This window comes from Macrobrachium nipponense, chromosome 27, assembly GCF_015104395.2.
Source record: "Macrobrachium nipponense isolate FS-2020 chromosome 27, ASM1510439v2, whole genome shotgun sequence".
Taxonomy (NCBI): Eukaryota; Metazoa; Arthropoda; class Malacostraca; order Decapoda; family Palaemonidae; genus Macrobrachium; species Macrobrachium nipponense.
In genome coordinates this window covers 40,593,657-40,610,891 of record NC_087216.1, presented here as the reverse complement: position 1 = coordinate 40,610,891, position 17,235 = coordinate 40,593,657, and the positions used below count along the sequence as shown (strand labels likewise).

Below are 17,235 nucleotides of genomic sequence, written 5' to 3'. Positions count from 1 at the left end.
CTTTAATTTATCAAGAGTATATTAATCACACAGCATAAAAGTATTTCTAAACCATTACGTTTAATTGAGGTAAAAAAAAAAAAGCTTTGCATCTTAACAAACCTTGAGGTAAAAAAAAAAAAAAAAAGGTTTGGCACCTTGACAGCCCTTGGCAGTGAATTGCCTTAAAATCGTTCCTCACTCGAAACCAAATGTAAGAACTCAGGACCAGTGTCTCCACTGCAAATGTTAACATAAAAAAAATGGCTGGGAATTTGCTTGGCATTTCACAGGTGCTAGGGCTAGCAAGAGAGAAAATGTTTTCCAAGTTAACTGTTCTACTAGCACATGACACAACACCAAGGAAGGTATGGAACAATAACCTTGAAAGTAGACAAAAAAGTCTTACTATATCTAAGAAAGCAGAGAAACTTTGATGTCTACAAGGTTACAGATGCTGAAAATTCCTCTAGAACGGCACCCTAAGCTGTATCTGACACAAGGCCACAGTTATTTCCCACTTGTTCAAGGATAGAATCCATGATACTATGAAGTCTGAGCAATACGAGGTGAGCAAACGAACTAACTTTATTCGGCAAATGAGGCTGTACATAAGGCGACGTGCAGACAGAAGTGTAGTGTCTGTCACGCACGCACAAACAAACATAAACAAAAAGGGACAGAGCCCACGCTGTGAATGTGTTTCTTCACAGACGAAAATACTGTACATGAATAATTTTACAAAGAGGGAACGGATTCCCAACATATGTACATCAAAAGAAAGGGCATAAAATGCTCTATATTTAGTTCCTGGAAGAAATGAGAGGACATATGGGTATAGAGATTTTTACAATGGAAGGGCGAATATTCACCCAAATGTCGTCCTTACAAATACTACCCCCCAAGACAGTGATTACGTAGAATCGCTGTTTGACTAACAGCATCTTGCGAGGAGCTGAAGGAGTCCTTGGGTTCATGATTCCCTCGGTTGAGGGGCGTCTTGCGTGTCCTCATCGTCTGAGGGCTGGAAATTAGGATGACGCCCCTGGTAGTGGGCCTGGGGGGTTCGACTGCTTTCCTTGGGCAGCGTCGACGACGTTTAGGGGCACTGTCAGGAACCAGCAGCGTCAATTGAGACCCAGTCCTTGCAGCCGCCGACTGACATAAGGAATGCCTTCTCCTGACGGACGACTTGGTGCGGGCCAGGTAGGGTCTCATCAAGGGTGGGCGGGTAGCGTAGTTCCTCACGAAGACGAACCTGCAGGAGTCCAGGGCTCGGGGGTGGAACTGCTTCATCCTGTCAACGTACATCTCTCGGAAGGGAATGAACTTGACGGCTGCAAGCAACCTAACCAGGAGAATATCAGGATTGTCGCTGTCAGCAGAGAAGAATTCGCCTGGCACTGCCAGGGTCTCCCCGTACACCTTCTCTGCTGGGGAAGGGTTGCCGTTGGCTCTTGGGGCGGTACGGAGACTGAGGAGGACCCAGGGAAGCTGTGCCTTCCAATCGGGGCCCTGGCAGCATGCCATTAAGGAAGTCCTGAGGGAGCGGTGGACCCTTTCCACCATGCCATTGGCTGTGGGATTGTAAGACGTCGTGGTGTAGTGCTTGGTCCCCATCAGGCGTGCCAGGGAAGTCCAGATCTCTGACATGAAGGCAGGTCCTTGGTCCGTCGTGATGTCATCAGGCACTCCGAAGCGGCTGATCCAGCTCAGGAGGGCTTCAGCACAGGCGTCTGCGGTGGCTTCTGACATCAGGGTGGCCTTGAGCCACCTGGTAGACCAGCTGATCACTGTCAGAAGGTATCTGGCACCATCAGATGGAGGAAGAGGCCTGACAACGTCAATGTGGATGTGTTTGAATCTTCACATGGGCTGGGGAGAAGAGCCTATCCCTGATTTGGTGTGCCTTCCCATCTTGCTACTCTGGCATGCGATGCAGTTTCTGGCCCACTCCCGAGCGTCCTTCCTGATGCCGTGCCTCACGAACATCTCCGTCAGGAGCCTGGTTGTCTTGGAGGGCAACGGGTGAGAGAGGCTGGGAATGACGTTGAACACTTGTTTCCTGCGGGAGGTGGGTATCAGGGGACGAGGGCGTCCTGTGCTGGTATCGTAGAGGACCGTCGTCCTGGAAGGGCTAAAGGGGATGTCTTCCCAGCGAAGAGCGGTGATGGCAGTCCGGTAGACTAGTACTTCGGGGTCGGAGGCTTGTTCAGGCGCTAGGTCTTCGTAGTCGACGCAGAGGTGAAGGGAGTTCATCTCGACCCTCAAGAGGGCATCAGCTATGGGATTTCTTCCACTGGGTTTCTTCCATTTGGGACGTACTCGATGGAGCACCCGAACTCAGAGATGGCCGCGAGATGACGTTACTGCCTTGCTGACCAGGCGTCACCCGCCTTGACAAGGTGTGGACCAGCAGCTGGTGGTCCATCCTTATGGCAAGGGGGACACCCTCCTGGAGATATTTGAAGTGGCGAACTGCAGCTCGTGGTCGAATGTGCTGTAGCGAGTCTCAGTGGGTTTGAGCTTCTTGCTGAAGAAGGCTAGCGGTGTGGGGACTCCATTCACCAGCTGTTCCAGGACAGTGCCGCACGCATTGTTGCTGGCATCGGTGGCGAGCGTCAGGGTCCTGGTGAGCCAGGGTGGTGGTCCTGCTGAGGGAAGACTTGGTTCAGGCAAAGGCAAGCTGCTGGTCTTCTCCTCATGTCAGCTTCTTAGGTTTGCCCTTCAAGACCTCGGTCAAGGGGCACATGGTACGGGCAATGTCTGGGACAAACCTTCGGTAATAATTCACCATCCCGATGAATTCTTGGAGGGCCTTGATGGTCGTCGGTGTCGGGAACTTCTCCACTGCAGCCACCTTTGATGCCATGGGATGAACTCCTGCTGCTGTAGTTTTGTGGCCGAGGAAATTCACCTTCTCGGCGCTGAAGGTGCATTTGTCAAAACAGACGACAAGTCTGTTCCCCTGTAGGCGCTTGAGGACAGCCCGTACGCGGTTCAGGTGCTCCTCTGGCGATCTGGAAAAGATAAGAATATCGTCCACGTAGCAGACGCAAAAGAGTAAGTCACCGAGGATGCTGTCCATGAGGCGTTGAAAGGTGGACCCAGCAGGCCGAAGGTGGAGAAGGCGGACACAAAGGACCCGAAGGGCATGATGATCGCCATCTTTGGAATGTCATCGGGATGGACGGAGATTTGAAAATACGACTTTAATAAGTCGATCTTGGAGAAGACCTTGGCACCGTGGAGGGGCCCGGTGAGGTCCTGCATGTTAGGCAGGGGATAGCTGTTGGGCGTGGTGACGAGGCTCAGGTGCCGGTAGTCACCGCAGGGTCTCCACGTACTGTCTGCCTTCTTCACCATGTGGAGGGGAGACACCCACAGACTCTGTCTTTTTACAGATCCCCATCTTCCTGGAGGAGCTTCGGTGGGAGGTGGTGGAACTTGGCGTGTCTCAGGGGGCCTTTGGTTTCAATATGGTGGAAGACACTGTGCTTGGGTGTGACCCCAGCCACCCTGGTGAAGCTCGGGGCGGAAGATGTCCAAAAACTCCTGGAGAAGGAAGGTGTATCTGTGGTGGGGAAGGATGGAGCCGATAGTGGACGTCCTTGGTCCTCTAGCGAGTGGGTGGGAGAGGCAGGTCTTAGTACCAAGAAGGTGTTTGAGGGCCACATCCACCAAGACGCCTAGTGAGCAAGGAAATCTGCCCCCAGGAGAGGGGTCTGTACGTCGGCGAGGACGAAGGGCTAGGTGTAGGTCCGGCCCAGGAACGCGATGGTCTGGGCTCTGGTGCCATAGGTGCGGATGGGCGTCCCATTTGCAGCTATGAGGGTGGTCAGGTCGTCGGGGGCGCGGCTGTGATCTTCTGCAGATGAAGGGAACACCAACTGCATGGCACCAATATCAACCAGCATCCTAAGGCTGAAGATGCTGTCCTGGATGTAGAAGCCCCTGGGTTGGGACTTCGTTACTGCTGCTGCCATGGAGGCTTGTTTTGGGCGCTGCCTCCGTCGTTTTTTGAAGGGCTGAAGGAGCAAGGGAGCTCACACTTCCGTGCCTTGCTGCCAAACTGGCGGTGGAAGCGGCACCACTCGACATCTGGGAGGGGCTTCGGCAATCCCTGGTATGCTGCACCAACCGTGTCCTCCAGCTGTAGGCTGTTGGCTGACTGGGAGAGGAGAGTTTTGCAGCTTGGGTGGCGGTAAATAGTGCGAAAGCCCGCTGCAACAGACTTTCCATCTCCATGGTTTCAGCATTAGGGATCGGGCGTCGGACTTCAGGCGCAAGCTAGCGAAGGAAGAGTTGGCGAAGGATGCTCACCTCCTGGCTTTGTCCTTGGTGGTCCACCTCTGACAGGAGGACCAGGTCCTGGAACTTGTGCCAGGCCAGTCTAGGATCCAAGGTGGTCATGGGGTTGACCACAAGGTTGAAAATTTGGGCAGTTCGCTGGGGAACTGGAAAGGAGAAGGCCTGGATAAGCTCCCTCTTCAGGCCTTCATAGGGCAGCTCCCCGCGCTGGCTGCACATCCATGGGGTGAGGCGTTTGAGGGCATCTGCTATGAGGGTCCTGGCAATGAGGTCCGCCTTGGTGCTATTCCAGGTGATGCCATCGATCCGGAGCTATATTTCTGCCCATTGCAGCCATGTTGCAACGTACTCACTGCAGAAGGGTTGCAGCTTGACGTGGTGGGGCTCCGATGGTGCAGGCGTCGAGGAGGATTCGAGCACGAAAAAGGATCGTCTCATGGATAGCGGGGTCGAGGCTGACACAGAGGAATAGAGTGAATGCGCTGAACTCTCCATTGTATTGTCAGACTCATGCTTACGGTCGACGAGAAGTCGTGAATGGCAGGCCAAACTGTAAGCCTGAACGCCAAAACACTTCTGTGAAGAAATGCCATTGTGAGTCTGCTAATGACGTCGAGGAGTACCAGAGAACCTAGACTAGGGGTCGTATGGGTCCGTTAAAGGTTCTCTGAAGGTGAGCAGCGGTAATTAGTCCCTAAATGGCAAAGCCAAAACCGCTTGGGTCACCAATTGTGAGGTCTGAGCAATACAAGGAGAGCGAGCGAATTAACTTTATTCGGCAAATGAGGCTGTACATAAGGCGGTATGCAGACGGAAGCGTATTGTCTGTCACTCACGCACGCACAAACAAAAATGAACAAAAAGGGACAGAGGCCCCCCTTGTGAATGTGTTTCTTCACAGACGAAAATACATGAATAATTTTACAGAGGGAATGGATTCCCAACATATGTACATCAAAAGAAAGGGCGTAAAAGGCTCTACATTTTAGTTCCTGGAAGAAAAGAGAAGACATATGAGTAAAGAGATTTTACAATGGAAGGGTGAACATTCACCTGAATGTCGTCCTTACAATACCTTTAAAATCTCCTCATTGGGAGGAGACAGTTGAGTATCCCCAAGAGGTTAAGTGTGAGGAGCAGAAGTCAGTGAAAGTGCATGGAATTCTGTAGTCTGAGTAGATTCCTTCTTAACAGAAGAACAACAGACACATCTACAGAGAGATCTAGAAAGTTTGAAAGTAATTTACTCTGAGGCTACTTTGGCTCTACAGGAGTCACTGAGCAATTCTTGAACTTGAAATTTACTCAATAGTACTACTTCCTTAGAGTAGATAGATGGGGGAAGGCCTATGAGTCTGAATCAGATCAAACTTAAAGAAACACATCCACTGCTCAAGACTGCAGGCCCTCAAAATAGTAGTAACTGACTGGTAGTTCCTATTCAACTGCATGCTACTAAGTCTACATTCGAGCACCACTCAAATCTCACAGCAACTGTCAAACTTATAGATGTAATGGCCACTTTGTAGGTAGTTTTGTTCTTTCTGAATACCCAATCACCAAAAACACTGTCCCTCTGCAGAATGAATTATCAAACCAACATCAAGTTTATTTCACTCAAAGAAGCTGACTTTCCAATACGACTGTTTCTGACCAGGATTAAACCTGCTAGGCATCTTTGATGGTCTTTCCACTGCCTTGACATCTAGTTTACCAGGTGCAGTGTTGATCATTCTATGTGAATGTAAATGTAGCAACACAAGTCAAAATTTTTGTTTTGTGTTATACAACAGAGGGATAAAATACCTGGATTTAGGTTTAGATATAAAATGGTAAACTGTTGGTTACAACTCTTTGTTACAGAGCCCCTGCAACAGAAAGTTAAGTATATCTTAGTTTACCCAGACCACAGAGCTGCTTAGCAGCTCTCCTAGGGCTGGCCCGAAGGATTAGATATTTTTATGTGGCTAGGAACCAATTGGTTACCTAGCAATGGGACCTACATCTTATTGTGGGATCTGAACCACATCGCGAAATGAATTTCTACCACCAGAAATAAATTCCTCTGATTTTGTGTTGGCAGAATGGAGAATCAAACCCGGACCCTGCGATCAATAATCGAGCATGCAACCAATTCGTCCAATGAGAAATTTCCCTACAACAGAACGTCACAACAATTAATTTGAGTTATAATCTCTTATGCTGACACCATATATGTACTATAATTGAGCCTGATTATTCAGACAAAATCCCAGTGAGGCCATGTTTCGTAACAAAGAAAACCCTTACTACTTAGGAAGCTTCTATTAGGGCTAAAATTCTTCAAGTTGTCTCTATTCATCCTCTGATAGACAAGACTCCAAATTTCAAGTATCATCCCAACATCACTAGATAAGAATGAGGAGTAAGGGAAGTTGACTGAAAATCATAATGCACAGCGACCAAGCCAGGTGAAGCATCAGAGTTGGGCAACTTGAACCAGTGACGGGTAGAAAAAGATTTCTTGCTCCTAAAATTTGACACCATCAACCTATGGGCAACTGATTCCCCAAACAATTCACCTTGAACAGCAATACCTCCTCTGTAAAATAACAAATTTTTAAATCAATTTGTATTTTTCATAGCTAACAAACCTGAGGCCTTAACCTATTAATAGGATAATCTTCTAGATTGTAAAAACAAGGAATCTGTGGCATCTAGCAACTCATGCATATACGCGGTGGATGTTTGGTCTTTGACCCAGCTCGGACCCTCGCAATATGCAACCCAGGATATGAGAGGAGCAGCTAGAGGTGGGCAATTAATGTTAAGACCTCAGGTTTGTTAGCTATTAAAAATACATATTGATTAAAAAATTTGTCATTTGCTCATATGCAGAACAAACCTTTGGTCTTAACAGTAGAATACACTTATACTTGGAGGGAGGTACTAGTATCCAGAACCGGCTGGGGATTAAGCCCGCCTGACTACCCTTCCTAGAAGATCAAGTTCTAGGGAAGGGGGTCTGAGCCCGTGAGAAAATAGATAAACGAGTATCTAAAAAACTCGACCTTCTGGGATGAAACACAATGAGAAATCTCCAGATTCATTGTATTAGCGGAGGGTAAAAAGAATTCTCTCTGTTCAAGCAACAAATCACATCTGCCACAGGGATTTGTTACCATTCCTCTCTCCCCTTGTTAGAGAGAGGAGTAAGCACTACTGAGAATCAGATTTGTTATTTGCATAGGAACACACAAATACTGCAACAAGTATGGCTTCCACACTCACCTGTATCAGACCAGTTCCAGCTTATGACGTGTCAAATTCTTCAACCCGTCTACCAGGGAGAAGAAAAGAGGAAAAAGAGAAAGGAGGAGACCAGCCATCTCCCTTGTCCAGCTGGGGGCACTGAATGAGTTACTCAACTTGATGGGTAGCCACCACTGGACCCAAGGAAAAGTATCCAAGGACCTGCAGGCAATGTCCTTCTGGAAAATAAAGTGAACATGGTCTGTTTGAGCCAGGAACCAACATTCAAACCTTATGAACAGACAAATTCTTCTCAATTGCCACAGAGGAACTCATTCTTCTGATGTTACATACTCTAGCTTACAAAGACTGTGGTAGAACTATCTGATAAGGAGTATTCCTTTTAATCACCTCACGCAGTCAGTGACAAGATCTTGTAAAATTCCATTCTGGACTGACCAGTGCCAACACAAAGTCAATGACCGTTGGTCTTAGGTGAAGAACCCTCAGATAGCAGGGAAGAGCTTTGATATGACGAGGCAAGAACTCCTACGAATCACTGTCCATCAATTCATTCCTAGAGTAGAATGAAAATGAGACAAACTTTTCATCATGAACCGAGGTATTCTGAGTCTTACTTACAAAATCCGGGACAATTCGAGGGCCCACAGATCTCTCACCCTTGATGCTGTCAAAATGTAACTCTTTCTTTCGAGGAAGTCAATGCAAACAGGAAGAACTGTCTCAGGGTCAGATCTCCTATTAGCTACTGATGCAGTGGTACATGGAGCTCAAGTGAGACTACTCAATACCAGAGTAAGATCGTACATTGCATATTTGAGCTCCTTTGTTGAATAGAACTGTACAACACTGCAAAAACACCACCACTAATTCCCAGGACGAGGAGGTGTCCGAACCTTTAAGGAGCAGGATCAACCCGAAGTTGGCCCTGCAATTCCTGAAAGCTGAGATGGAAAGCCCTCTACATGACAGCTCACTGACATGGCCCACTTGTCCCAGTAAACTGCTGATGAAGATCTCCTGAGATAGCTAGGCATCTGGCCTGCTGCTTTGCAAGAAAACCTTCTCACTTTCAAAACATACTCGACTGTCTCCAGCTGTGAAGCAACAGATATTCTATCGCCTGGTGGAACCTTTCCACATGAGGCTGGTAAGGAAGGGCCCATGAAGGATTTCTTGCAGACTTGCTGACAGAAGATATATTAGTTCCAGGAACCACTCCATCTGTGTACACAGGAGAAATACCAAAACACCCTGAAACTTCTGGGGCTCATAAGCCTGCCCAAGTCCTGATGGATCCTGCAGATTACTCTGTCCAGTACCTGATGGATCCTACAGACCTCTCTTCCGAGGACCTGACATATCTAGCAGAATTGATGGAATGCCTCTCTGGAAATTGTGTCAAAGATGCTAAAGAGAGTCCTCTGTCTATGTAACAGGATCCTCGGCTCCCAGTTTCTTGTTGCAAAGAGAAAGAGGTCTAACCTTGATCTTCCCAAGGAAAAAAATTATAAACCACTACTTCCTGCTTCAAAGACCACTCTACTCTATAGGTCTTTACTCCACTGTTTGGAATATCAGTCAACACAAACCTCCTGCTTGGAAGTAGCTTACTATGAGCTCCACAGAGGTGTCGACTGCACACTGGTGCATCCAGACTGTCAAAGGAACTGGCGGCAGAAAGGATGTCCTAAGACAAAGTAACTGCACCATAGAACTAGAAGTAGTCCTTGAGCTGCCCAGGACCCATGCATCTTCTACAGTAGAGATTTCTTATAAGGTTATACTTTATGTTGACCTACAACCAGTATGCTACTCACAAGAGGAGTTGGCCTATAGTGATAGGTCCTGTGCCCCCATCTAGGTTAAGGAACCATCATGGCAGTGTTCCAGAGCAACATAGACAGAGTTAGGATGGATCCTACATAATTTGAAGGTAAGGCAACCAGACTACGAGTTACATTACTGATCTAGTCATTTGTATGCGGAAGGTTAAGCTAGGAATTGAACCTAACCTAACCCAAAACCCACTTCTTAAATCAAGGGAAATCTTGCATAATCAAGAAGTAGGTTAGGCTGAGAACTCCAACACTACTTAGGCTAGCAGAAATATGGAAAAATATGTTTGCTCAATCTAGGCTAGCACTAGGACCTAACACCTATAGGCTAGTAAAAATAGGCCAGGGAAGGGTTAACTAGCTTACCCATTAACTGTCACTCTAGATTAGCCTATAAACTTATCACCGTAGGCCTGCTATGCCAGAATCCTAGCACTTAGGCTAAGCTAAGATGGATAAAAGGTTCTAGCCAACGATAATAGCTACGCTAGTTCGTGAATTAACCATTGCAAAGTTAAGAACTGAAGTATTTAGCTAAGCTAAGAACTGAACCAATTATGCTAGGTTAAGGTAGCTTTGACTAGTTAAGTTAGGCTAAGAACAACCACTTAAACTGTGTCAAGGTAGCTTTAGACTAGTTAGACTAGGCTAAGAACTTAACCACTTAACCTAGGATAAGGAAGTCTTGAATTAGTTATAGCGTAGAACTAGTTAAGCTAGGCTAAGATAAGAACTCAGCTGTTACTTCAGGTTAAAGTAGCTTAGAACTAGACAGGGGAGGCTAAGAACTTAACCACTTAGACCAGATTAAGGCAGCTTTAAACTAGTTAGGCTAAGGATATTGTAGTCTTGAACTGGTTAGGTTAGCTAAGAACTCAGCACTTGCTACGCTAAGAGCTCAACTACTTAGTCTAGGTTAAGCAGGCTTCTGAATTAACTAGGATAGGCTAAGACCTTGCCCACTTAGGTTAAGTCGTGTTAGCTACTTGCCAGGGAAGAATGCAATAACTTAGGCTAGACTAAAATAGGAAGGCCAGCATTTCCTTACCTTCCTTCTCCTCGAAGTGTTTTGGCCTAGACCCAAGTATCTAACCATGAAGTAGGCCTGAATCCCAAAGAAGGCTAGATGGCTTGATTGACTAAATTTATTGACTGACTGGAATAACTACGCTTCCAAGCCTAATGTAACTTGAAGAGATGACCCTGGACGTGTCCATTCGATGAACCATGTACATGAACTTGGTAAGAGGTGGGCAATAGTACACATAACGTGGTCACTTACACGTATGAGCCTTCTTGCAGGAAGAGAAAGCAACTTTCTCCTTCCTCCAATTAGCAGGTTGGGAAGAGGAAGGGGAGGAGGTGACAGCACTTGATGAAGGAGATAATGAGAACTACCTTTTCTTCTTCCCTAGCACAGCTGAGGTTGGTACAGAACAGGGAGCAGAGGAGGACCTCCTCCAAGCACAAAACCAAAGGCAGCACCTGGGGACACATCATCAGTTCTAGAGCCAGTGGAGACAGTAACTGTCAAAGTCGTCACAGTCACAGTTGAAGCAGTCTCAGAACAACCATTCAATGCCTCCAAGTGGTCGCTGAGGAAAGAAATACTCAGCTCACCTTCAATGCCCAGGGAGAGCCACAGCTCCCAGAGTCCCTCAGCCCAAATAACACCTGAAAGAAAGGTCAAGTTAGGGGAGAGCTCTTCCCTATGCCCCTAGAAAAGAACATCCTCCAGAGAACAACAACTCTTCAGAGCGGTGAGATGCCCCAGAGGAATAACTGGGCTGGTGAGAGGCCCCAGGGGAGTAACTGGGCTGGGCATCTCACACCCGCCACCCTTCACAGGTGGCTCTCTATCGAACCAAAAACAGGGAATCAGTGAAGGGGAAACTATTTCCTTGGGAGTAGTAACAGTGGGAGGAAGTTCACAAGGTGGAAGGAAAGTACACATGAGAACTTTCTGAGTATTGTAATCCAATGACACTGGGGAGACCTCCTTCTCTCTCTTCTTCTTCCTGGCATACTTCACCCACTGTTCAGATGGCTAGGCAAGGCACTTCAAAAATGAACTATTCTGACTACACTCATGCTTCCTGTAAGGGGGGCAGAGGGTATGAGGATCTATCTCTATTGAGATAAACCATTTATAAGACCTGTCCTTCCCTAGGCAGCACCTGATTGTTTGTTTGTTTGTCTGTATGGTGTTTTTATGTTGCATGGAACCAGTGGTTATTCAGCAACGGGACCAACAGCTTTACGTGACTTCCAAACCATGTCGAGAGTGAACTTCTATCACCAGAAATACACATCTCTCACCCCTCAGTGGAATGCCCGAGAATCAAACTCGCAGCCTCCAGGACAGCACCTGATAACCTAAGGTTTCCTCTCCAAGATTGGTGGCTTCATTGATTTAGGAGTCTGTGGCACTATAAAAACACAAAAGCTCAATATGCAATAGATATAATCAAACTCAGACAAAGGCATAAAAACAAAATATCCAGCATGTTGGACAGTCTGCAGAGATATCTATATGTGACAGTGGCCAGAATCATGGTGGAGTGCATACTGACACATGGGTGGGGCATCCCCCTACCTTTCAATAGTTAACAATCTTGTCTGAAAGTTGCACAGCCATCCCAGCTTGAATTCACAAGAACAAAGCTTTGAATTTGTGTAGGAATAAAGATATCTTCAAAAATGTTTGCACTTTTTTACAATAACTTTTTCATAAAGTGTAATGTGCTAAACATGTAATTATGATTAAAAAGATAAATATATATAAATATCTTGTAAAAATGAGTGGCACGGTTTCAGATAACCTAGTCATATTTCAAATACCGTACATATAAAGTATGTGGTATCTATTAAGGTAAGATATAATTTTATAAGAATGATCCGAAGATATAATTTTATAAGAATGATCCGAAGAGTAGCTCTCCCCAATAAGATAAGGTAAGGAAAGGCCTAAATCTTGACCTAGCACCAGCACAATGTACCTGTCATCAATTTAGTGCTTGGAAAGAGTTCCGGATAAAAGGAGTACAATTTCTCTACATATATTTTGGGAGAGAAGGGTAAACTGAACCTTCTGCAGAAGTCCACAGCAATTTCTTTGGCAGTGCGGCCCATTTCCCACATCAGTTCTTCCCAGGTTATAGAATGACCATGTGGTGACAGGATTTGGTTATGACAATATACATACATAGCCATGTTGTCTGTAACAATAAAAGATGAAAAGATTATCATAAACATAAAAATATGAAACAAACTAAAATTGTATGAGAGAAAATGGCTGTGCATGAATACAGTGGCCCACCTGGCTTCACACGTTTCACATTTCCGAGGTCCACTTTGTTGCAGATTTTTATGGAAAACATTATTCACTTTTCCAAAGGGAACTTTCACGAATTTGCATATTTTTCCTTGGGCAGTATCTCTTAAAATTATCACTAATCTGTTATTTTGAAGAACAACACACTATGTAATCACTAATTACTGTATTTTTTCATTAAAATATAAGAGAGAGAACTGGATTTTACATCCAAGTCTAAACACAGTATAAATGGACTCCGTAGGCGAAATAATGTTTCATTGATATTTTGCTGTTGCTTTTTTTTTTATTAAAGCATAATGTATACTGTTTGATAGAGAGAAATTGTGGTTTCTACATCAGGTCTAAGCAAAGTATACATAAATAGATTCTGTAGGTGAAATAATGTTTCACTGATATTTGGCTTTTTTCATTGAGTGAAACATTTTGCTTTTTTCATTAAATATATATATATATATATATATATATATATATATAGTATATATATATATATATATATATATATATATATATATATATATAGAGCTACAATGTCCTTTAATATCTAATTCGCTCTACCTCGGAATTAATATATTTTCATATATGCTTAACCGAAGGGAAATTTTTTTCTCGATAATAGACTTGCCTGGACCAGGGAGGCAAGTCTATTATAGAGAAAAAAAATTCCCCTTCGGTTAAGCATATATGAAAATATATTAATTCCGAGGTAGAGCGAATTAGATATTAAAGGACATTGTAGCTATATATATATATATATATATATATATATATATATATATATATATATATATATTATATATATATATATATATATATATATATATATATATATATATATATATATATATATATTATATATATATACATACACACACACACACACACAGGGGGTTCCGTTCTTGAGATGTGTCGTAAGCCGGAAAATTGTCAAAATTCATCAAAATATCCCAAGGAAACTTTGAATGCTTTGTGTGCATATAGAAAACTATGTAAACTGTACTTTTATTGTGTTTTAAATAAAAAAACCTACAAATATTGTTTACTGTATATACTCTTGTACAGTTTGATATTCAAAGACCAATTTTATTACCTAAAATTTTGGGATTAAACATTACATGTGGAATAGGCTAGTTTTGGAAAAGTGCAAGAGTTTGGCACTAGGAAAAGCCTAGGCTTTGGATATCCTGATAACAAAGTCAACAAAGCATTTCTTCCACAGACGTTGACAAACTTTTATTTTTGCATACTAATAATAACAATAAATATATGTATTGTTTTACTGGTCTGAGAATCTTTTATTATTGTTATATTTTTCTACATTTATGGCTGTTCTAGGCTATAATAAGTGCAACCTACATTTCTAGAACATAAACAAAGTATTAGCTGCCATTTGTAGATTTCCTCAGCTGATAACTCTTCATTTATGATTCCAGACAATCATGTATTTTATTATTCTTTTGGTAAAATGATGGTATAAAGTGAAAAACTTGAGTCATGCAATACATTTAATGAAAAAAAACATTTGTGAATTAAATATCAGAAAATAGAAAATTACTTTAATGACATCAAAGACTGCTCTCATCAAAGCTAGCAAATATTTTCTAGAATCCTTCTTCTGTTATAATTCCATTATATGTGTCATTATAGCTATCAGTATCTCCATTATGTAAAGATAAATTAAAGAATAGAAATGAATGGCTATTATACTGTTCGGTAGTTTCAGTGGTTGGAGAGAGATAATAAAAATGTATGATTAATATACTGTACACTAGTTAACAGTGGTTGTTCGGCACTCTATCTGCACTCGGTAGTGTTGACAAAACTATTGTATAAGCAGGTCAGAAGCTTTTTTTTGGTTTATTATAATTAATTAATAATTATCTGAAATGAGTACAAACTCAACATTACTAGGATATATGCTAAAATCCTAATATATGCAGTAAAATTGGGGTTGAAAACTACATGCAGTCGAATATTACTCAAGTATATACAGTATTTTGCCTTTTTGGAATCATATTTCTCCTGTCGGATCAGTACCGTAACCCTGGAAATAATTTCTGATGAATATAATTGAAAAGCATCGGGGGGATATGGTATGCATCCCCCGCAAATATGGGGTGACCACTGTATATATATAATATATATATATATATATATATATATATATATATATATATATAATATATATATATATATATATATATATATATAAGTATATATACAGTGGTACCTCCAGATACGAAATTAATCCGTTCCAAGCCCTCCAAAAACACCCAGTAAATTATATTTCCAGGCCTAAAACACATGTTCTAGGGTTACAACGCCGATCCAATGGAAGAAATATGACTCCAAAAAGGCAATACTGTACATACTTGAGTAATATTCAACTGCATGTAATGTTCAACCCCATTTTGTTACGACTTTAGCATACTATGTCCCTTAGCAATAAGCCTAGCCTATGTTAGCGGTTGCTACTGTAGCCTAGTCTATGATTCTGACATCTAAACCTAAGAGCTAAAATCTTAGAATATGCCAATAAAATGTATAAATAATCAGTATGTACTCATTTGAATTAATTATTAATCAATCATTAACTATAATACACAAACAAACAAAAAACAAACCTTCCAATCGATTGTTTACATTCAGCTCTTACCCGTCTTACGAGTATCGAACGAGCGCCAAGCAATCATTTTTCCTAGCACACAGTAAGCCATAAATTGTCATTAGTATCTCTCTTCAACTAATGAAACTACCAAACAGAATAATAACCGTTCATTTCTATTCTTTATTCTATCTTTACCTAATGGAGATACCGAATTACTGACAGCTATAATGAAACATACGTATACGTAACGTAATAATAAAGCAGAAGAAGAATTATAAAAAGTACGTATTTGTTGGCAGTCTGATTTATTTTATATTTTATGATATCTAATTCACAATTTTTTTTATTAAATGTATTGCACGTACTCATTTCAAATAATTATTAAGTAGCCATTAAGGGGCCCGGCCGGATCCCCTATATATGGTGGTATAGGGCGAAAAATGCAAAGTCATGAAAAAATTCATGGAGCTTCATATAGCAATTGAGAATACGTATACGAAATATTTCGTCAAAATTCCTCTTACTTTCGTAGTTACAGGGTAATTAGTAAACATAACTCAATAAGCCTAAAACATTCATCTGTACAAGAAAATGCAATATTTCTTCTGTTATCGTAAATTTTGATAATTATTGGCAAAGAAATTGTGAGAAATGGCATCTGTAGAGATTCCGTGGCTCGCAGAAGCGTCTGAAGCGAGTATCTGGTTCAATCATGAATCAGTTGGACCATAGACGTCAAGTAGATTACACGTTCGAGTTTAACCTCGTGACATTCGCTTGCTTTTACGTATGTTTATGTATGTTTCGGCAAGAAGTTCATCATGCCAATGAGGAAAAGACAAGGAAAACATCTCGCTAACATACAGACGAAGAAAAATCGCTCAAGTATTTTTACAGAATATCATAATATACGCGTAGTTAGTGAAGAGAGAGGGGAGGGTTGACTAGTAACGGCCCCTTCTTGCCTGACAGCACAGGTCACACTGTGCCCAAGGCTACGATCTTTGAGCAAAGAGATCTTCATTTATGATAAATAACATAGTTTTGGTTTTTTAATACCCAAAATGGAATATGAAATTCATAATAATCATGATTTATTAAATTGTCTTTGTAAAAAGAGAGTACACCTTCGAGTTTCACTTTTGACATTCTCTTACATTTACGTTTGTTTATCTTTGTTTCGGCAAGAATGTCATCATGCTAAAGAGGAAAATACAAGGAAAACATCTCGCTAACATACAGAAGAAAATTCACTGTAATAAGCCGAGTTAGTGAAGGGGAGAGAGGGAGTTACGTAGGAAGGAGTGCCCCATCTTGCCTCAAGCAGTGCCCCAGGCTACGATATATGAGCAAAGGGATCATCATTTATGATTAAATTAGGATAAATAAAATAGTTTTGGTTTATTAATACACAAAAAATAAATATACATTCATAATAATCATTATTTATTAACATTGTCTTTATAGAAATACGAAGGAAAACTTTGAACGCCCGTATCTCAAAACTATACTTATTGACCTTCAAAATCTATCTCCTCACTTAGTTTTGAAGCTATAACATTGGAATTTGGTATATAACTCAGAAAGACATTATAGAACAATCAAATAGAGCCCTTTTTCCTTTCCAATTTTTTTTTTCGTCTTTTTTTTATAAATTTTTTTTTTTTTTCTCGTGATTTATAGGGTTTATTTTTTTACCATATTGAAAAATTCATATCTAGCAAAAAAATGACACTTAGAAAAAAAACTCTCCATTTGATTGGAGGTCGATATCAGGTCTATATATGGTAGTAATCCCAGGTCTTAATATTAAATATCAAGGGAGGAGATAGAATTTGAAAAATGGTTATTTTCGGGATAAATTGCCCTGGCGTCACAAAACCGAAGGTCAGAGGCGAAAATCATATGCGGTT

At 42.2% G+C, this 17,235-nt stretch overlaps 1 protein-coding gene across 1 annotated transcript in view; it reads right to left on the bottom strand.

The window, feature by feature from the left end:
• Positions 1 to 17,235, bottom strand: part of LOC135201044 (pseudouridine-5'-phosphatase-like) — a gene marked incomplete in the record, with an annotated part of 208,255 nt that overhangs the window by 111,119 nt on the left and 79,901 nt on the right.